Source organism: Schistocerca serialis, chromosome 2, assembly GCF_023864345.2.
Source record: "Schistocerca serialis cubense isolate TAMUIC-IGC-003099 chromosome 2, iqSchSeri2.2, whole genome shotgun sequence".
Lineage (NCBI taxonomy): Eukaryota > Metazoa > Arthropoda > Insecta > Orthoptera > Acrididae > Schistocerca > Schistocerca serialis.
In genome coordinates, this window is record NC_064639.1 from 887,306,097 (window position 1) to 887,329,752 (window position 23,656).

The window sequence follows — 23,656 nt, forward strand, 5'->3', positions numbered from 1 at the left end:
GCCATATTCAGACAATTAAGTGTTACTTGCTCGTGGTTGCAAATCATTTCTCACAATGACCTCAGGCATACCCACTGCAGACATTGATACAGTTACAGTGTCAAAGACACTGGTTAATGGCTGGATTTCACAATCAGGGCCTTCACAAATGATCACCACCAATCAAGGCAAGCAGTCTGAAGTATTATTGTCTCAGGAGTTCTTTTGACTATATTAGTGCTCGCACATTTGCACCAACAGTTACCATTCTGCAAGTAACAGAACGAAGGAATAGCTGCACTGCACCTTGGTGGTGGTGTGGATGTGCGTAGGTGAAAAGGTGGGTTGAATTTTTTGTCCTTTTGGCTTTGAGGATGTCTCTGCATGATGACATAGGACAAACAGTGGTCCAGTTGATCAATGAGGCAAATTTGAGATTGCTCATGAGCTTATTACAGACAAAACCAAACAGATTCCACCAGCATCGAGTACTTCTAAATTCAGGAAGCAATTCTGTGAGACTATGTCTCTGCTGAGGGTGACCACACCTAACCGTCTTGGGCACAAAACGTGTTATTTTGTCAGCCCATTTTTAACACCACCATACACTGGACCTTATGGATTGATACAATGAAGGCAAAAGAAGGCAGTACACACTTAAAAGCTTTTGGAACATGTGTCCACAAAGAGGGGGGGGGGGGGGGGCTGGTGCAGTAACCTGAAGATCTCAATCAGGAGATCACATGCAACAATTGACTGATCCAGCAAAATACATTTTGTCTTTTGTAAGCTCTCTCTATTCTGTGTGGCATGCTCTCGTGTGAGCTTGCAGCTTTGTATTGTGTAAGCTTTAAGCATATTAATATAGTTTATTAACAAGCTCTATGTGCCATCATTCTGGTTCAATGCCTCACTCACAAAATTCTACAAGCCAAACTGCAAAACTGTCACAAGGAAAAAAAAATGTATATTATAAAGATACACATTCTCCTTAGTTTTATTTTATCCATGTTTCACAAACTTAAAAAAAATTACTTAAAACATACGTTTTGTAGTACAGTAATCTCACTAAAAAAGCCTTTAATATAAAAGAGGGAATGCATCAGGAACACTATTAAAAGGAGTTTTGAAGTTGTAAAACAAATATTAAATAAAAGACGGTAATTACAATGCTCAATAAGTTTTATTTGTCAAAAGGAAATTAGAATTTAATATAGTTCAGCCAAATTTGCTTACACATGACAATTTGTTGAATAATTGATATTCATTTTGTTGCACTATTTGGCAACACAGTGGATAATCATCACAGTATAGCACACCAGCCTGAACTGCCACTGTCAGCTGGTCTATTTCCCTGGTAGCGCCAATTGTTTGGATTTAACTGATTAGCATGATTGTCACGATCACTCTGAGACCCATAACCAAAGTAACCAGAAGGGCGACCTGGAAAACAAAATAAAAAAGAAAATAGTATATGCTAAATCAACAACTTACATGCCAGCTAATACATAATAATAACATCACCAATTAAAACAAGTACAGTTGCTGGGCGAAAATTTATAGGAGTGAAGAAAGCCTTCAGAAAATAATTAATTCATACTTTCTTTAATTACAGGCAGTTAATTTACAGGAACACATTTTAGAGAGCTGAATTTGAGCCAAATAATACTTGTACAGACACTGCATGCATTACCAACAAACATTTTGAAAATTACAACTTCTAAGGAGATTAAAGAATATGTTATGTCACTAAAATGTATTATGCTGATTACGATTATGATTGTGTTTCTGGTAGAATGTTGAGACCCTGTTCAGACATAATAGGATTGATCTTGAACTGTCTTTGTAATCAGTCAATGACCTGGGTCATTATTTCCCCTGACAGACACGAACAGGCTGTCACTAACACCCACCTACAAAATTGCAGGTAAGCAAATAACTTCTAATTACAGATCTACACTATTCCTTCCAGTTTTTACAGAAATATTTGAGAAAGTGACCTATAATAGAATACTGATCCATTCAACTGAACAAAGCTTGTTAATCGCCCCTCAGTTTGGCTTTCGTAGAGGATTCCGCCCACAGAAACCAATACAAGATCTCACAAATAACGCACTAGCAGATGTGAACAACAAAAATTATCTTGCTGATATATTCTGTTACCTTGCCAAAGCATTTGATTGTCCAATCACAAAATTCTACTTAGCAAACTGAAGTGTTAAGGCACTAATAGCATTCCCCTTGCATGGACGGAATTTTAGCTCCATAACAGAATGCAGATGGTCTCACTTACACATTGTATCTCAGACATGAAAATAACCTCACAATGGTGGAACATAACATATGGAGTGTCACTAAGATCTGTACTGCACTCACTCATTTCTAGCCAATGTAAATGATTTTCCAGTTACTGAAGTGCTCAAACTCAACCCTTGCAGACAAAGTTCAGATCATAGCTGAACAGGTTTACAAGTGGTTAACAGTCAATAGTTTAAGTCTTAATCTCAGAATCACTTTCTAGCAGGAGACACATTAATAGCCATACAATGAATGAACCACTATGTGTAAAATTCCTTGTGGTCCAGCCTGATGACAACTTAAAGGAGTAAACACATGACAAAATGCAACAGGGAATAACAATATTAATGTGCTAATAGTAAACTGCAGGAGCGCCTATAGAAAGGTCCCAGAACTGCTCTCATTAATAAACGGTCACAACGCCCATATAGTACTAGGGACAGAAAGTTGGCTGAAACCAGACGTAAACAGTGATGAAATCCTAAACTCAGATTGGAATGTATACCACAGAGACAGGCTGGACAGTGAAGGGGGAGGCGTGTTTATAGCGATAAGAAGTGCAATAGTATCGAAGGAAATTGACGGAGATCCAAAATGTGAAATAATTTGGGTGAAGGTCACGGTTAAAGCAGGCTCAGACATGGTAATTGGATGTCTCTATAGGCCCCCTGCCTCAGCAGCTGTTGTGGCTGAGCACCTGAAGGATAATTTAGAAAATATTTCGAGTAGATTTCCCCACCATGTTATAGTTCTGGGTGGAGATTTTAATTTGCCAGATATAGACTGGGAGACTCAAACGTTCATAACGGGTGGCAGGGACAAAGAATCCAGTGAAATTATTTTAAGTGCTTTATCTGAAAACTACCTTGAGCAGTTAAACAGAGAACCGACTCGTGGCGATAACATATTAGACCTTCTGGTGATAAACAGACCTGAACTATTTGAAACAGTTAACGCAGAACAGGGAATCAGCGATCATAAAGCGGTTACGGCATCAATGATTTCAGCCGTAAATAGAAATATTAAAAAAGGTAGGAAGATTTTTCTCTTTAGCAAAAGTGACAAAAAACAGATTACAGAGTACCTGACGGCTCAACACAAAAGTTTTGTCTCAAGTACAGATAGTGTTGAGGATCAGTGAACAAAGTTCAAAACCATCGTACATTATGCATTAGATGAGTATGTGCCAAGCAAGATCGTAAGAGATGGAAAAGAGCCACCGTGGTACAACAACCGAGTTAGAAAACTGCTGTGGAAGCAAAGGGAACTTCACAGCAAACATAAACATAGCCAAAGCCTTGGAGACAAACAAAAACTACGCGAAGCGAAATGTAGTGTGAGGAGGGCTATGCGAGAGGCGTTCAATGAATTCGAAAGTACAGTTCTATGTACTGACTTGGCAGAAAATCCTAAGAAATTTTGGTCTTATGTCAAAGCGGTACGTGGAACAAAACAAAATGTCCAGACACTCTGTGACCAAAATGGTACTGAAACAGAGGATGACAGACTAAAGGCCGAAATACTAAATATCTTTTTCCAAAGCTGTTTCACAGAGGAAGACTGCACTGTAGTTCCTTCTCTAGATTGTCGTACAGATGACAAAATGGTAGATATCGAAATAGACGACAGAGGGATAGAGATACAATTAAAATCGCTCAAAAGAGGAAAGGCCGCTGGACCTGATGGGATACCAGTTCGATTTTACACAGAGTACGCGAAGGAACTTGCCCCCCTTCTTGCAGCGGTGTACCGTACGTCTCTAGAAGAGCGTAGCGTTCCAAAGGATTGGAAAAGGGCACAGGTCATCCCCGTTTTCAAGAAGGGACGTCGAACAGATGTGCAGAACTATAGACCTATATCTCTAACGTCGATCAGTTGTAGAATTTTGGAACATGTGTTATGTTCGAATATAATGACTTTTCTGGAGACTAGAAATCTACTCTGTAGGAATCAGCATGGGTTTCGAAAAAGACGGTCGTGTGAAACCCAGCTCGCGCTATTCGTCCACGAGACTCAGAGGGCCATAGACACAGGTTCACAGGTAGATGCCGTGTTTCTTGACTTCCGCAAGGCGTTTGATACAGTTCCCCACAAACGTTTAATGAACAAAGTAAGAGCATAAGGACTATCAGACCAATTGTGTGATTGGATTGAAGAGTTCCTAGATAACAGAACGCAGCATGTCATTCTCAATGGAGAGAAGTCATCCGAAGTAAGAGTGATTTCAGGTGTGCCGCAGGGGAGTGTCATAGGACCGTTGCTATTCACAATATACATAAATGACCTTGTGGATGACATCGGAAGTTCACTGAGGCTTTTTGCAGATGATGCTGTGGTGTATCGAGAGGTTGTAACAATGGAAAATTGTACTGAAATGCAGGAGGATCTGCAGCGAATTGACGCATGGTGCAGGGATTGGCAATTCAATCTCAATGTAGACAAGTGTAATGTGCTGCGAATACATAGAAAGACAGATCCCTTATCATTTAGCTACAAAATAGCAGGTCAGCAACTGGAAGCAGTTAATTCCATAAATTATCTGTGAGTAGGCATTAGGAGTGATTTAAAATGGAATGATCATATAAAGTTGATCGTCGGTAAAGCAGATGCCAGACTGAGATTCATTGGAAGAATCCTAAGGAAATGTACTCCGAAAACAAAGGAAGTAGGTTACAGTACGCTTGTTCGCCCACTGCTTGAATACTGCTCGGCAGTGTGGGATCCGTACCAGACAGGGTTGATAGAATAGATACAGGATCATTTAGTAATCACAAAAGCGTTACGGAGATGATAGATAAACTCCAGTGGAAGACTCTGCAGGTGAGACACTCAGTAGCTCAGCACGGGCTTTTGTTAAAGTTTCGAGAACATACCTTCACAGAAGAGTCAAGCAGTATATTGCTCCCTCCTACGTATATCTCGCGAAGAGACCATGAGGATAAAATCAGAGAGATTAGAGCCCACACAGAAGCATACCAACAATCCTTCTTTCCACAAACAATACGAGACTGGAATAGAAGGGAGAACCGATTGAGGTACTCAGGGTACCCTCCGCCCCACACCGTCAGGTGGCTTGCGGAGTATGGATGTAGATGTAGATGTAGAAACTAATTAGGGGACTTAGCTCATTGTCTTGTGGCCTAAGAGGCTTCTTTCATTTTTTTTATCTAAGGACAAGGATGTTGGCTTGTTCTGCACATTTTTCACTCCTTGTTGTCTTATGAAACTATCCTCTGGGGCAGCACACCTAAATTAAATAAAGTTTTTTTCCATCGAAAGCAAGCATTAAGAATACTGCGTAAAATATGTCTATGGTTCTTGTAATTCTTAACCTCACTTCCCAATACATTTACTTCTTAATGGTTTTTGATGCTGATAATGAAAACCAGTTTCAACTGACATGTGATGTACATGTAGAGCTACATACTCTGGTGGCAAGACATTGAACAAGCTCCAATTTAATATAAAGCAAGAAATTGAGAATTAATACCAACTCAAAAGAAAAATAAAAGCACATTTCATTAGCCCTTCTTTCTATAAATTCTACAAATATCTAGATTCAGTGAGGGGAAATTTCTGGTAGCTACCTAGCAAGCAGCAGTGTTTGCTATGAAGTTGTATGACACGTAATAATATTCTAGAAGTTAATTTTTAATTAAGTTACCTGTTCCATAGACAAAATTCACAATAAACATTATGATGTGGAATGTGTCTACAGCACAAACTTAAAACACTTATATACAACTAAATAAAAAATATATTTATATTGCTGCAAGCTGGGCATTTACAGTTCTTATGACTAATTACATCTAACTTTATATTGTCCATGTTGACTGTTGTAAGGAACTGCAACTGTTTACGACAATAAAAGTTCAAGTGAAACAATTACCTGCATCAGTCACTCTCTTTATTCCATTCCATGGTGCATTCAGAGAGTTTACCCTCACATCTTCAGGTGGAACAATGATACTGTGTTCACAATTCTTAGCTGGATGCAGCCAGTTATTTGTGATTTCATTTTGAAACTGTTCCAGTGCACAGAAACCTGCAGTTCATCATAAATACGAATTTTTAACTTAACTTTTCTCATGTGTTATTCATTCGTGATCTGTTAAAAAAATTAAGTTAAGTATTTATGAGGAATCACAGGGTTAAGTGCACTGGAACAGGTTCAAAATGGAAGCACAATGAACAACTGGCTGCCTCCAGCAAGCAAATACCTAACACAATATCTTTGTTCCACCTAAAGACGAGATAGTGAGCTCTCAAAACACGCAGTGGGTTGAAATAAAAAGAGTGACTAACACAGATAATTGTTTTATTTGAACTTTTATTAGTAATTACCTCCACTCAAGAATCCCTCTATGGTATAGAACGGCTTCTTATGGAGAAAGTTCTTTAATCGACATTTGAAAATATTTCTGTTATCTAACTGGCAGAAGTAAAGCTGTGAGTACCGGGCGTGAGTCGTGCTTCGGTAGCTCAGATGGTAGAGCACTTGCCCGCAAAAGGCAAAGGTCCCGAGTTTGAGTCTCGGTTGGGCACACAGTTTCTGTCAGGGAGCCTTATAGCTGTGCCAGAGTTGGATTCATTAAAGGGTAATACAGATCATTTTTCCCGGTAGTGACATTCTTGTGAATATCTTTGTTACTCTCAAACTTCGATGGACTGTTGATAACAAATTTAATACATGAAACATGCTGTAAGGCATTGGTTAACATTCCCAGCTGTTCAAAGAGTTAGCTACAAATGTACATATGCAAACTCTGTACATAATTCTAATTACCTTCTTTTGTGCAATGAATACTTTTTGCCTAAGTGAAGAGTAACCAGAGAATGTTACCCCACAAGACATCAGTGAGTAAATGCAAAATATAACAACTTACTGACTTCTACATCTCAAAATTGTCCATTATTGTAATATAAAACTCTTTATGTATAGATGTAAAAAGAGATCTTCTTTGAAAAATGCAATTGCAGTCCAGTAAATATTAAGCTGTTAATAGCAGATAAACAGCAGCCACATAGTGACACTGATGAGACAGCAGCTGTTTTCTATTTTTTATTATTATTTTTTTTTATTTCCATGTCAAGTTCCATAGGACCAAATTGAGGAGCAAATCTCCAAGGTCATGGAACATGTCAGTACATCAAATTACAACATAAATTTTAACAGATAAAAATAAAATGTTTATGAACCTGAAAAAAGTCAATCCATAAGTTTAAGTGAACACAATCAACAATACAACAAGAATCAGCTTAGTTTTTCATGGAACTCCACGACAGAATAGAAGGACTGACCCATGAGGAAACTCTTCAGGTTCGATTGCGTGGATTACTGCTATGATTTTTTAATTTGAGTGATAGCATATTGAAAATGGATGCAGCAATATACCACACACCTTTCTGCACAGGAGTTAAGTAAGTCGAATCCAAATGCAGGTTTGATTTCTGCCGAGTATTAACTGAGTGAAAGCTGCTTATTCTTGGAATAAGATAATATTCTTAACAAGAAATGACAGTAAGGAATATATATATACCAACTTACACCAATTATTGCCCGAACCACCCGTTTCTGAGCCAATAATATCCTTTTAGAATGGGAAGAGTTAACCCGAAATATAATACCATATGACATAAGCAAACGAAATAAGCAAAGTAGACTAATTTTTGTGTCGAACAATCACTCACTTCAGATACAGTTCGAATAGTAGAGATAGTAGCATTAAATCTTTGAACAAGATCCTGAATGTGGGCTTTCCACGACAGTTTACTATCTATATGAACACCTAGAAATTTGAACTGTTCAGTTTCAGTAATCATATGCCCATTCTAAGAAATTAAAACGTCAGATTTTGTTGAATTGTGTGTTGTTGTTGTTGTGATCTTCAGTCTGGAGACTGGTTTGATGCAGCTCTCCATGCTACTCTATCATCTGCAAACTTCTTCATCTCCCAGTACCTACTGCAACCTACATCCTTCTACATCTCCATCTACATCCATACTCCGCAAGCCACCTGACGGTGTGTGGCGGAGGGTACTTTGAGTACTTCTATCAGTTATCCCTTCTATTCCAGTCTCGTATTATTCATGGAAAGAAAGATTGTCGGTATGCCTCTGTGTGGGCTCTAATCTCTCTCATTTTATCCTCATGGTCTCTTCGCGAGATATACGTAGGAGGGAGCAATACACTGCTTGACTCCTCGGTGAAGGTATGTTCTTGAAGCTTCAACAAAGGCCCGTACCGAGCTACTGAGCGTCTCTCCTGCAAAGTCTTCCACTGAAGTTTATCTATCATCTCCGTAACGCTTCGCGATTACTAAATGATCCTGTAATGAAGCGCGCTGCTCTCCGTTGGATCTTCTCTATCTCGGCAGCTACGAGTGCCTTACTGGAACATTGCGGTCGTGAAGTGGGTCCAAGGCAGTGCCAGGTAATTTTTACAGTTTGACGATAATTTATGGATTTGTAGTTTCAGCTTGACGATGCCCACTATGGGCAAACAGTAGTTATTGTTATTCTGAAGAAGGTTGGGTTATCCCAACTGAAACCTAGGTAAATTCTAGGCAAACGGTGCAACTGTTCATCATTTAAAAAAAATTAATATTTATACAGTAGCTGACAGGGCTGTGAAATGTTGAAGGTATTTAATTCCTTCTCTACTTGGAAACATGACATCCTCTAAAGGTGAGCCCTTAGTTAGAGGGACTTCCTTTAAGCAAGTATACCTATCAGCTGACTTCAGTCTAAAAAAGGTGCACCTCTAACACCAACTACTACAGGAATTTTTCCATGAATGATTCCACCACCACCCACTACACTGTCACCTATAGGCTTTGCCAGCCTCCCCTTCCCATACCTATTGAGATGGTGGCCATTCCTAGTGAAACCTGATCTACTGATAGACCCAACTGGTACCACCGAAATGTGACCCATCCCCTCTGCCGTCAGCGCCCTCTCCAGTCCCATAGCCCCATGTTAACGTGCCTAACAGCCACATTGAGATGAGGCCGATCATGACACTGAAACAGTTGCATTAATTGCACATTAGTGCCACCAGTTTGAGTAGCTATCTTTACCAGGTCACCACCTACATCATATTCCCCATCCCTATCAAGACTGTTCCCTGCTCCACCCACTATCACTACCTGATCCTTCTTCTTAAGTTCCTACATAACTCCCCTACGCTGTCAGTCAGCTGAGCCAACCCTGCACTACGCTTCACAATGCTGGTGACCTGGTACTCACTCCCCAACAATTCCTGCAACTGCTGGCCCACATCTCTACTGTGCGAACTACCTAGCAGCAGAACCTTCTTCTTTCTGTTAAGACTTTGCAACTAACCTAGGCCTCCTAACTGCTGAGGACTACTGCATGTTCCCTACATCTACTGTTACAAGAGACTCCTCTCCACTCAACTCTGACAGTTGGTCAAATCTATTGTATAAACGCAAAGTATAACTGTCTGAATATCTCCCCCTCCTAGCTGCCTTCTTGCCAATGCCTGTTCCCATTCCCCACAACCCTTCACCCTTCTCAACCTATCTAGTTCCTCCTTTGCACATTGTAACTGCACCTGAATGGCACAGATCTTACAATCCTGCTCCTCTATCAACTTATTTCTACTACAGATTCTGCATTCCCAGGAGAGGAATGCAGCTTCCTTACAGATTTACTCAAATTTAGGTGGCATCCATGTGACCAGCATTAAGCAGTAATGTGATAGTTCATTATTTATACAGAATACAGATTAAGCTCCTGTGATGTCCTCGTCTCACGATAATGTACACCTTGACTTGTTCCACATCAACAATCGTCCTCCTTGATGAAATCTACAGAAAATGATGAACAAATGAATGAACCCATTCTTTCCTCATTTTCTGCATATTTCATTTGTGAGAATCTTCAGGACTGTAGATATAAGTCAATATATACATACGCAAGCAAAGAAAGCTTTTTAGTGTTAGAAATGTATTTCACTACCCCCAAAACTACTAACAGAAAAATGAAAGCTCAGTGTGCTTTGCATTCAGAGCCATTTCTTACTTAGCTGACACAGAAATAATGCTATTGTCATATTTTGCATATTTACATTCTGTAATATCTTACGGTATAATCTTCTGGGGAAATATTGCAGGTGTTGGAAAAGCTTTCAAACCTGCAGTGAGATTAATATGTGGTGTCTCTGACAGAACACCCTGTAGGGGTCTCCTCAAGTAACTCAGGAGAATTATTATTAATTATTCACCGATGATGTTTGTAGCCAAAAACATCAGACAACTTGTGACATACATAACCATGACATTGGAGAGAGGTGAAAAATTTTCACCAAGGCTCTGCAACTATCATGGAAGTACATAAGGGAGATACTGCATCACGTATAAAAGTGTAAAATATGCTTCCCATCAATATAAAAAAGTAAATTAATTATACACATGTATTCAGATCAAAATAAAATTAATTATATACAAGTATTCAAATGGAAAATAAAAACATTTCTCATAGATCACACTTTCTATAAAATAAATTAATTCTTGTGCCATAGGGCATCCCCTTGTGAATGAACTAGGGCAAACACTCTTCACAAAAAATGTGATACTTTCACTTATGTCCTGAAGGTAAAAATCTTGCCAATTTGAATTATGACAAAAACATAAATTTATTAATTTATTTATGTCATTAGGATAAAACTGTGCACTTCCATTTAGTCTGCATCTATAAGTACTCAGTTATAACTGATGCCAGTAAACTTCAGGTTATATTATATTCAACTAATGGTTGTTCTCAGGATATAGGTGAAACAGTAAGTATATGTATAATTTCTGAAATGTACATGTAATATTGTATTCCTTCACCCAACTTGTGCTACACTACTAACACACAACTTGTACAACACGTAATCCGCAGCATCAAACAAAAATCGAAAATAAAAAATAAAGAGCTGCCTGTTTAGCATTTATTAATCAACTACAATATTATTGAACTAGGCCTTCCAATTCTGTTATCGGAAATGCGGTGACACAACAGCAAACAAGAACGATGGTAACTATGGAAAACACATCACATTGTGAATGATTTCAAGACAGGTGTGCATTTACCATGAAGTGGTTCAGCGTATCCTCGTAAAATATCACGATAAAAACTCAACCAAAGCGCAATCACTCACATGTGCAATAATATTTTACTAAACTAGAACAAGTGAAAAATACTGTTCATCAAAGTTTAATAAACCACATGTTATAACAGATATCAATCTGCTGAGAGTATGGATATAGATATATATATTGTAATAGAACTCTTGAATCCCTGAATCAGGAAAATCACATAATTTGGAAGAGTAGCTAGCACAAAATGTTTTCAATTTTATTTCGAATTGTCTTATACATTCTGGGAGCTTGTAGAAGGCTTTTGTACCAGAGTACAGTCCACACAGTCCACTAAACACTATACAAAAACATAAAATGTATGTAAAACTAAAATGTGTGATGATATAGACTTGGCACCCTCAATCAAAAGTTATAGTTGGTCAGTGCTATGATTAATAATTTTTGGAATGGAATGAATATTAATCATTATATTTCACACTTCAGCACACATAATCTTTAGTACATAGAGGAAATGCATACTGATTACATGTAAATATATGACTACCAGCTGTGTATCCTATTGTGTACATATCTCTGGCCAATTGGTATGAAATATCAATTAGCGCTCTGATTCTGATACAAAATTTCTCATTTATTCATACTCTCTCACTCACCTAGAAAATTTCAAATAAATGGTGAACAAACAGCAGTTTACTCACCATGAAGCCTGTATTAACTCATGACTGTAAAATTTTATACTTTTCTACTATTATTTCCCAAGTAAACAGGCCAAACTGGATCTGATTTCTACACTTTATTATTATCATCACTGCTGCTACTGCTATCAGCTTCATATTTCACAACAGAAAATTATTTTGTCTTCCTCATCAGGTTTGCTCACGCAAATAATAGTAGGGCCTAATATGTCCAATCTACAGGCTCCCAGACAAGGGCGTACCCAGGATCTGAACTGGGGGGGGGGGGGGGGGGGGAGGGAGGGGGGGGGGGGGCAGGTCATACTAGTCTCAGGAAACAAGGACTCGAGACAACATACAGCACTTCTTATTAAATAAAACAGTAAACCAGCGAAAAACTGCTTTTAATAAACATTTTAAATACAAGAATGCACTTGTACAATCCGAGAAAACATGCAGCATTTCTTATTAAATAAAACAGTAAACTAGTGAAAAAGCTGTGCCCCCCCCCCCCCCCCGCGCCCCTCGCTGGTTACGCCCATGCTCCCAGATGTGTTGCAATGTACTGTACTCAACATACTTGGCCCATTAACCATTGGTACACGTCTAGAACGGTACATTATAACCCACAGCAATTGTGATATCAAGGATTACCGATACGTGTATAAAAGGTGGTGCGACGAGCATATGAATTAATGTGGTGATATATATCTTTGTGATATTCAATTACTGCAATACCTGTTCGATAACACATTCTATTCTTTTTTGTCGTATCGTGCCTTCATATATACCGCCTGATTTTGAAGGTGTTAGCAATCTTAGTAATAAAAATTTGCCGGATAGAGTTTAATGCTACAAATTAATTACTGTATGCTGTGTTACTGTTTCTGAGCACACCTGGTAGCATTTAAATCGCCCGTTACACCCGTTGAGATGTTACCAAAAATATTAAATTCATTCACTCATAAACCTGCATCTGTGTTATGTCACTCGATAAATAATGAAATCTACAAGCAGAAGACGATGTGGATAACTCATGCTTACCTGGGCCGGTCTTGTAATGATTTGGATTTAACTGGTTGGCGCGATTATCCCGAGCAGCTTTGTCCATTTTCCTGATCTTCTGCACACTCTCTTCTCTAAAGTTCGTCGTAGTCCAAAGTATCTCTCTCTCTACACAGCCGATGTTCGCTTTATATGTGGAACGACGCCACCGTGGCGTTCCCCTACAAGTCGACAACTTATCACTTTACCTTGCCGTACACTGATCATAAACAGACATGACATGTATGGAGAGATAATGCGTATGAAACAACGAGATGAAAATAAAGCCAGCAGTGATAATCGTGTGATAACTGAACCAAGAAATGTAATTGTATTCTAGTGATGATCTTAATAAACCGCACGATGAAAGTTGGTCACACTGCGCGGGGATTCCAGGATAACCGAGAAAGTCGGCCACATTAAATACCGGAACGTCTTAGCATGACAGAAACCAGTTTTCCCCCCTCGTGCAACATCAGTCTGTATTTTAAGCACCAAATAACAACCTACTTTTTAAAAAAAGTCTTCGAAGGTATTCATAAGAGCAGATATACAGGAATTCTCAATTGGACGTCATTGCTTTTGAAAATTTTAGTCATATTTCACTAATTCTGCGTTAAATGTGCTGCTATAACAGGCAGTCTGCTACAAGTGAAACTGTTGGACAGTTAACTATATTGTGTATGTCATGTGGCTTGATGCATTCACGAAATTCCAGACCTTTTTTTTTACGTTCTGTTGTCCCGCAGCATAGTATACGTCGGTATAAGACGGTATGGAAATGAATGCTCCAAACCAGCTGCAGTAAGGTAATATGTTTTTTTAAATATTGTACACGACAGGCTTGTTGCGGCATATTGCCATTATCAAGCGATGTCTAGTTAGAAGTGATGACCATATTGCATCTATAGTAAAGTCTTTCTGTCATGTCTCGGTAAGTATAATACTTCTTGTAGTTACGAAATGTAAAAGTACGTTTTTGTCAGATATTTTGACGGTTCAGTAAAGACCTGTCAAAACTGTATTGAAAATATCTGACGAAAACGTATTTTACGTTTCGTAACCACAAGAATTATTATACTTACCGAGACTTGATAGAAAGACTTTGCTATAGATGCATCATGGTCGTCACTTCCAACTAGACATCACTTGATAATGGCAGTAAGCCGAAACAGGCCTGTGTGTAAAACATTTTAAAAAGTATTATCTTATTGCAGCTGATTTAGAACGTTATTTTCCATAAATTCCAAGCTGTCTCTATGTACCGTACACCCTTACTCACAGGCGCTCCCAGGGGGAGGAATTAGTCGTGAACTTTCGTGTTCTTTGACTCCTAACTTAGTAAAGGAATATTACCATGAGGTAATTCTTTAGCCGCAAAATTATTTTTAAATGGCAAAAAGAAGCTATCAGGAGCATTGAAGGATGCTCTACTATTTCAAGCAACGAAATATAACTGCGATCATACCATAAAACGTGGCATGCAATTAACATGCCATTTGTTACCCTACAAATATCTCGGCCTTGTCTACTTCAATCAATCATGTGAAAGTCCTTAGACAGTGGCCGTAAATAAATTTGCTTGAAAATGATTTTTCGCTGCTGAAAGACTAATGGCCTTTCCTTATGCGAGTGAACTATAAACAAACAACACATTTGATTATATAACCGCAGGTCGTGATGTGTGACTATTTTATTACTGTACTGTACTTACTGTCATTTACCTGTATCTAAATGTCTTTATTGTCTTTCTCATTCACCTAAAAGTGAAGTGCGTTCATCGAGTACGTAATTATTTATTGTCATTTTCATTTACCTAATAATGCAGTATATCTATCTTGTATTGTTTTCTTGTGTGTAGTGACGTGTGTCTAAACATCTTCTTTTCCCCACAACATATATTGCATACAAAGATGCTGAAATGCGAATAAAGCATTTGTATTTGTAGAATCATACAGCCAGTTGAAGCGAAATCCACAGCTCAGCTCAACATGGTTTCTGAACCACGAGGCAGTCTGAAATTTTTCAGGTACCATATATAAAACATTGACCGAGGTAAAAGTCAACAATATGTGGCAAAAAAATTTTGTTGCACATGATATGGAGACCGACCAGAGAACTTTCTCAGTCTTTGTGACACACCCTGCAGAGGCAAGAAACACATGAATGAATTTTACTGCTCGTTTGCGACGTGACGTTTCAGCTAATGAACACGTACATGTACACGTTGCAGTGATGTCAGCGCTTTCGTCGATATCCCCGACGCTTGTGTGCGCCGTAGCACTTTCCAAGGTCAGACGCTCGCACATGGCTGCAGCTAGGCATCTGCTGTTGACTGTAGCGTCCCGTCGCGAGAAAAAATAGCCGTGCGCTGCCTCCTTCCACGTGAACGAAAACACGACAGGAGCGGGCGCCAGCTACGCCTTATTCTGCCGCTTTTTGCTAATTGTTTAGCTTTTGAGTAATAGATATTAACGTCAGAGCAAACGTTTTGTTTTTGCCAATTTACTAATCAGTATTCTTTGTTGCAAAATACACAGTAACTGCTGTTCGCAATCAAACTTTCGCTTTTTATGGCCGTGGCAGGTACGAGTACGTAGGGTTGAAAGCTTATTGAGCTTCAGCTTGAGCGTCAGGAATGTAAGGTGCGACTATGCTTATTTTTCATCTTTGCGCATGCGCTTACGCTTCCAACAGTGCAGCCACGCATGCGTATTTGTGCATGCGCGATTTCTTCGAATTGCAGGGCGTGCGTCATAGCGCATTGCTTCTTGGGTTCGGTGGGAATCTCTTGCGGTATTCGGCAGACAGATGAGGCTCTTGTATGTTTCGTTTTGCAGCTTGATGAAGTTGTACTTTAAGGCGATGTATGAGCATAATGTCTGTTGACTCCAAAGGAAGCAAGCAGAAAGCTGGTTACAGACAAAGAGAACACACAAAATCCCGCATCCGCATATTACCGGTATTTGAATAAAATTTTGATATGTGATGCACTGAGCGTCAAGTATTAGATAAAAAATCTCAGGATCATATTACTGTAAAAAATAAGATAACTCTCGAAGTAGGAAAGCAGAGGAGAAGAGGTTGCAAATTTGTGAAAAGTGGATATGAAAACTATGGACGAATAGTCGTGTTATAGCGACTTAATAGCACAACTGAGTAGCCTGAATCTGAACAAAAGAGGAGATGGGATGGTTGGAGTTCCTCGACGAACTGCTAGGAATTGATGTGAAAGACACGAATGATGCAAAAATCTACGAAAGTGGAAGACAAAAAAAAATGGCTCTGAGCACTATGGGACTCAACTGCTGAGGTCATTAGTCCCCTAGAACTTAGAACTAGTTAAACCTAACTAACCTAAGGACATCACAAACATCCATGCCCGAGGCAGGATTCGAACCTGCGACCGTAGCGGTCTTGCGGTTCCAGACTGCAGCGCCTTTAACCGCACGGAAAGTGGAAGACACACGCAATCTCCGTACAAGCGCATTCTAGAGTACATTTTCAAATTTGTTGAGTCCGAAGATGTTTATACATATTCTTCTTTGAAGTTGTGTAAACAGCTGTTTATAATATAAAATACAAATTACTTATTGAAAGTCAAATTAACTTTCACACAGCGACTAATTGTAAGATCCTAGCCTAAATGCTTCTCAGGCTGAGGAATATTCACTGATATTCTTTGTTTTGAAATCCGAAATAAATAGCTCAAATTGGTATATAAGTCACTGGTTGCCAGCTAACGCAATGTTATTGTCAGCCTTATTGTTGCAGTTTCCCAAGCAGAAAATCTAAGCTCTATCTGTGACCTCCTTCTGAAATTCGCTGACAGAATGTCACCGGCACTTTGTCCTTCTCGTACCTCTTTCATGTATATACTGTCTCGCCCATAATAGCCTTAGTGTTTTCTTTCTCTGTCGGGTTTCATCACAATAAACTCAGCACATAGAGAACACGCGTGCGTACGTGCGTTCTTTCTACCAGTTTTTGTTCCCACGCGTCTGCTACTGCGTACAAAGAGAGAGACACAATGCTGACATACCTATTCTATTTGAACAAAAGTATCCGGACACCCCTATACAGACAGGGTGTTTCCGTAAAAGCGCGCAAAAATTTAACAGGGCATAGAGGATGCTCCACTGAAGAATTTGAAGTAGTGAACTTGGGGTCGCAGAAGCCCGCTTAAGGAGATAATAGGAATAAAATCATATGACTGTGTACATTTTTGCTTTCATTAGTTAACTGCAAATACCATCATTGACGCAATGAACGTACCATTTGTACTTACGAAATGTGCTGAAAGTGACGGCCATTAACCTCAATGCGAATATGACAGCGGCGATCAAGATTCTGACACACCCTGACAAATATCCCTGGTGTGTTTAGAATCCCTCCCTTGCGGTGCCGGCCGCATTGCCAATCGCACCGCCGCCGTCAATGAGCCCGCACCCTATCCGTTTATTTCTTTCATCAGTCGACTCGCCTGAATCGAGTTATCGAGTAGTACAGACTAATGGGAGAGATTCTTCAATAAAAGCAAACGAGCATAAACGCCCTTGACGATCGTGATTCTGTTGTGCAAGCGTTGTCTGTTTGTGCTAGGTCTGGCTATCCTACTTTGCACATGCAGTACAAAATATTTGTTTCTCTACCCGCAACTATTGCTACAGAAGAAATAAGTTTTTCAACATTGCGGCGTACAAAGACATGGCTGAGGTCGACATTGAAGGAGGATCGACTTAAAGGCTTACCTCCGTTGAACACTCACCCTGACATTGATTGTCCTATTGACGATGTAGCCGGCCGGGGTGGCCAAGCGGTTCTAGGCGCTACAGTCTGGAACCGCGCGACCGCTGCGGTCGCAGGTTCGAATCCTGCCTCGGGCATGGATGTGTGTGATGTCAAAAAAAAAATGTTCAAATGTGTGTGAAATCTTATGGGACTTAACTGCTAAGGTCATCAGTCCTTACACACTACTTAACCTAAATTATCCTAAGTACAATCACACACACACCCATGCCCAAGGGAGGACTCGAACCTCCGCCGAGATCACCGGCACAGTCCATGACTGCAGCGCCTTAGACTGCTTTTTTTTTTTTTTTAATCTCATTTTGTTCGTTTTCGTTCGTTGTATCTGCTTGGCGCGGACGTCGAAAGACACCCGTTTCAGTTCGTTTTTGATCCATTAACTCAGTTTTTTTTATTACAGAGGGTAGCTAACCCTCTGACCGAACACGCTGAGCTACCGTGCCGGCTAGACCGCTCGGCTAATCCCGCGAGGCTGTGTGATGTCCTTAGATTAGGTTAGTTAGGTTTAAGTAGTTCTAAGTTCTAAGGGACTGATGACCTCAGAAGTTAAGTCCCATAGTGCTCAGAGCCATTTGAACCATTGTGAACCTATTGACGATGTAATTAACCAATTTGCCAGGAAGAATAGGGGCATAGAATTCATCACTGAAGGAAGAGAACCGCAACTGTAACTTTTTTATATCATAAGATGGCATTGTCTTGTATATGTGTATGGTCAGTTTAAATAAAACTTTCTTAAACTTTGCATGTGACTTTAATATTTTTTATTACGGTAAAAGTAAAGATATCTCAAGATATCTGTAGCCCTCCCCCTCCCTCCCCCTTGAGGTTTTTCTGTATCCGCCACTAGTAGAATCACATCACTGGCAGCTACAATTCTGGCAACTAATTCCATTTGCTTATCTACTGGGGTCTCACACACAAATAACTTTAGATATCCTCATGGGAAATAATCAAAGGGATTCAGGTCAGCTGACCTCGTAGGTCATAGAATAGAATCTCCCCTTCCAATCCAGCTACCAGGAAATACTGTAATGGTATTGCTCTGTCGTATTGTACTGTACATCGCTGAATAGCACTGAGTAGTGAATGGGTCTGTAGTTGATTCATAGCACGTTCCGTCATGGGACAATATACATACGATACAGAAAGGACCGCCTTGAGGACAAAGTAAACAAAAACTGGATCATGACTTTCTGCTAATCAGGCTCGTCCTCATTGTTTCCTTGCAGGAAATGAAAGTGTGTACATGTAAATAAACAGCGCAGTATGTGTAAACTTGCAAGCATGTTACTTGCAAATAAGCTGGAAAACAGTAATGCTAGACAAAGCGGTAGACAAGTTTACGTCCTGGCTTCTCCGCCCTACGTTCCCTATCTCAAATTCTTCAGTGGAGCATTCGCTGTGTCCTGTTACGTTTTTGCGCGTTCTTATGGAAGCACCATGTATAATGCGGAATTGATCACAAGATGTTTCTAGAGGTTCAACCGTCAGTATTACACTGAAGGGCCGAAGAAACAGGTAAATGCATGCGTATTCAAATACAGATACGTAAACAGGCAAAATAAGGCGCGGCGGTCGGCAACGCCTGTCTGGTGCAGTTGCTAGATCTGTTACTGCTGCTACAGTGGCAGGTTAGCAAGATTTAAGTGAGTCAGAACGTGGTGTTATAGTCGGCGCACGAGCGACGGGACACAGCATCTCCGAGGTAGCGATGAAGTGGGGATTTTCCGGGACGACCATTTCACCAGTGTGCCGTTAGTATCAGGAATCCGGTAAAACATCAAATCTCCAACATCGCTGCAGCCGAAAAAAGATCCTGCAAGAACGGGACCTGAAGAGAATCGTTCAACGTGACAGAAGTGCAACCCTTCCGCAAATTGCTGCAGATTTCAATGCTGGACCATCAACAAGTGTCAGCGTGCGAACCGTTCAACGAAACATCATCAATATGGGCTTTCGGAGCCGAAGGCCCAGTCGCCTACGCTTCATGACTGCACGACACAAAGCTGTATGCCTTACCTGGGCCCATCAACACCGACATTGGACTGTTGATGTCTGGAAACATGTTGCTTGGTCGGACGAGTCTCGTTTCAAATTGTATCGAGCGGATGGACGTCTACATGTATGGATACAGCCTCATGAACCCATGGTCCCTGCTTGTCATCAGAGGACTGTTCAAGCTGGTTGAGGCTCTGTGATGGTCCAGGAACCATCCCGGCATTTGCCTGAAGCGATTTAGGGAAATCACAGAAAACCTAAACAAGGATGGCCTGACACGAGTTTGAATCTCGTAGGTAAAGTATACTAGCGCTATGACGCATTGAACGCCTTCTCTGCGCGATAACAATGGAAATAATATCGACGACAGCGCTGCGAAAGCAAAGTTGCTATAAATACAGCCTTCCGAAATTCCTTCACCAAAGAAGACGAAGAAAATATTCCAGAATTCGAATCGAGAACAGTTGCCAACACGAGTAACTTAGAAGTAGATATTCTCTGAGTACTGAAGCAACTTTAATCACTTAATAGAAGCAAGTCTTCTGGTCCAGACTGTATACCAATTAGGTTCCTTTCAGAGTATGCTGATGCAATAGCTCCATATCTGACAATCATACAACCGCTCGCTCGACGAAAGATCCGTACCGAAAGACTGGAAAGTTGCACAGGTCACACCAAAATTCAATAAAGATAGTAGGAGTGATCTACTAAATTACAGGCCCATATCACTCACGTCGATATGCAGCAGGATTGTGGAACATGCAGAGGTGTCCAAAAAACGTATCCACTGTTTGTAAGTCCATAACTGACAAACTAATTGACGGAGTTGTCTCATCTTTGGTAGTGTAATAGTTTGTAGTTCCGGCAATCGCCATTCAAGAATTGTATTTGGTTGTTTTGTTTTGTCAGATGACAGTCGCCAGATAGTCAGTGTTTTGTTCTTAGTTGCACCTAGTTACTCAAGTAAACATGGCTGGCGCAAGGCTTACATTCGATGAAAGGAAGTCAGTTCTGAAGTGGTATTTTAAGTACGAAAACATTAATGAGGTTCAACGGTAATGGCAAAATGAGTATCAAAAAGAGCCACCGACACGTTTAACGATTCGTCGCATTCGAGACAAGTTTGAAGCCGAAGGCTGTGTTAAAGATGTACACAAACAACGACATGGGCGACCTGTAACAGTAACAAGTCCAGCTAACTCCCGTCGTGTGTTACAACAATTCACTCGCTCACCACAGAAGTCTGTGAGACAGTGTGCCCATGAAACTGCAGTGAGTCGCTCAAGTGTTCGGCGAATTTTGAAGACAGCAAAGTGGAAGTGCTACATCCTACGATTGCTACACGCAATGAACGAGGACGACTCAAGTCGTAGAATGGAGTACTGCAAGTGGTTTACTAACATGGTGCGCATCAATGAAGAGTTTGGAGAGATGATTGCGTGGTCTGATGAGGCACAGTTCAAACCCAGTGGTACAGTAAATCACCACAATTGCATCTACTGGGCCGCCGAAAATCCGAACGTCCATGTAGGCAAAGCCGTGAATTTGCCAGGAGTAAATGTGTGGTGTTGGTTGTCATACCGGGGCTTGATTGGGCCATTCTTCTTTGACGGCACAGTTACCGGTGAGGTGTACCTTCAGAAGCTTCAGACATCCATTTTACTTGCCATCCTAGACTTGTATGGAGACGGAAGAGTTTACTTTCAACAAGATAGTGCCCCAACCCACAACCAAAATTGTGTTAGGGCGTATCTCGACGAAAATCTACCAGGAAGATGGATAGGCCGTAGAGGTGCTGTGGAGTATCCACCACGTTCCCCAGACCTAACTACTCTGGACTTTTACCTATAGGGAACACTAAAGGACGTCGTTTATCGACAAAAGCCACGCACATTGGATGAACTTCGAGAATCCATCGTACATTCATGTGCAAATATCCAACTGAACACGTTGCAGTCAGTAGCTCGTGCTGCAGTTCGGCGGCATCGTTTGTGTGTGGATGTTAATGGTGACCATTTCGAACACCTACAGTGATATCTTTAAGTTGGACTTTAAGCTACACTTTCACCAAAAATGGGACAACTCCGACAATTAGTTTGCAAGTTATGGACTTTTAGACAGTGGACACAATTTTTGGGACCCGTCTGTAAATTGCGCTCGAACATTTTGAATTACCTCTAAGAGAACGGCCTATTGGCAGTTAACAAGAATTTAGAAAACAACATTCTTGTGAAGCACAACTAGCTCTTTACACACACGAAGTGTTGAGTGCTATCGACACGGGATTTCAGACTGATTCCGGATTTCTAGGTTTCCAAAAGGCTTTTGACACTGTGCCACACAAGCGGTTTGTAGTGAATTGCGTGCTTATGGAATATCGTCTGTGACTGTATTCGTGATTTCCTGTCAGAGAGGTCACAGTTCGGATCGTAATAACTGACGGAAAGTCATCGAGTAAAACTGAAATGATTTCTGGCGTTCCCCAAGGGAGTGTTATAGGCCCTTTGTTGTTCCTTATCTATATAAACGACTTGGGAGACAATCTGAGCACCCGTCTTAGATAGTTTGCAGATGACGCTCTCGTTTATCGACTAACAAAGTCATCAGACGATCAAAACCCAATCCAAAACGATTTAGATAACATGCCTGTTTGGTGCGAAAATTATCAATTGGCCCTAAATAATGAAAAGTGTGAGGTCATCCACATGATTGCTAAAAGCAATCCGTTCTACTTTGGTTACGCTATAAATCCGCAAAATCTAAAGGCCGTAAATTCAACTAAATACATAGGAATTACACTTACGAACAATTGAAATTGGAAGGAACACATAGAAAATGTTGTGGAGAAGGCAAACCAAAGACTGCGTTTTATAGACAGAACACAGAAAATGTAACAGATCTGCTAAAGAGACTGCTTACAATACGCTTGTCAGTCCTCTTCTGGAGTACTTCTGCGCGCTCTGAGAGCCTTACCAGACAGGACTATCGGAGTACATCGAGTAAGTTCAAAGACGAGCAGCACGTTTCGTATTACCGCGAAATAGCGGAGGGAGTGTCACGGACATGATGCAGGATTGGGATGGACACCACTAAAACAAAGGCGTTTTTCGTTTCGGCGGATTCTTCTCACGAAATTTCTATCACCAATTTTCGCCTGCAAATGCGAAAATATTTTGTTGACGCCGACCTACGTAGGGAGAAACGATCATCATAATAAAATAAGGGAAGTCAGAACTCGCACGGAAAGTTATAAGTGTTAGTTTTTTTCCGCGCGCCGCTCGAGAGTGGAATAATAGAGAATTGTTGTGAAGGTGGTTCGACGAACCCTCTGCCAGGCACTTAAGTGTAATTTGCCGAATATCCATGTAGCTGTAGATGTAGATGGTTTAAAGTGATGAATCGCGCTATACCATGTGGCCATCCAATGGAAGAGTCTGGGTTTGGTGAATTCCTGGAGAATGTTAACGGCCGCGCGTGATTAGCCGAGCGGTCTGCGGCGCTGCAGTCACAGACTGTGCGGCTGGTCCCGGCGGAGGTTCGAGTCCTCCCTCGGGCATGGGTGAGTGTGTTTGTCCTTAGGATAATTTAGGTTAAGTAGTGTGTAAGCTTAGGGACTGATGACCTTAGCATAAGATTTCGCACACATTTGAACATTTTGAGAATGTTAATGAGTGTCATGAGTAATGTCAACAATGAGGTATGGAGCAGGTAGTGTTACGTTATGGGAATGTTTTTCGTGGTTAG

At 40.5% G+C, this 23,656-nt stretch overlaps 1 long non-coding RNA gene across 1 annotated transcript; it reads right to left on the bottom strand.

The window, feature by feature from the left end:
* Positions 1 to 1,143: 1,143 nt before the first annotated feature.
* Positions 1,144 to 15,335, bottom strand: LOC126458223 (uncharacterized). The gene is made up of 3 exons (XR_007585596.1): positions 15,321 to 15,335; positions 13,103 to 13,284; positions 1,144 to 1,422 (listed from the first exon to the last, which is right to left on the bottom strand). It is a non-coding gene; the product is annotated as an uncharacterized LOC126458223 (long non-coding RNA).
* Positions 15,336 to 23,656: the final 8,321 nt, after the last annotated feature.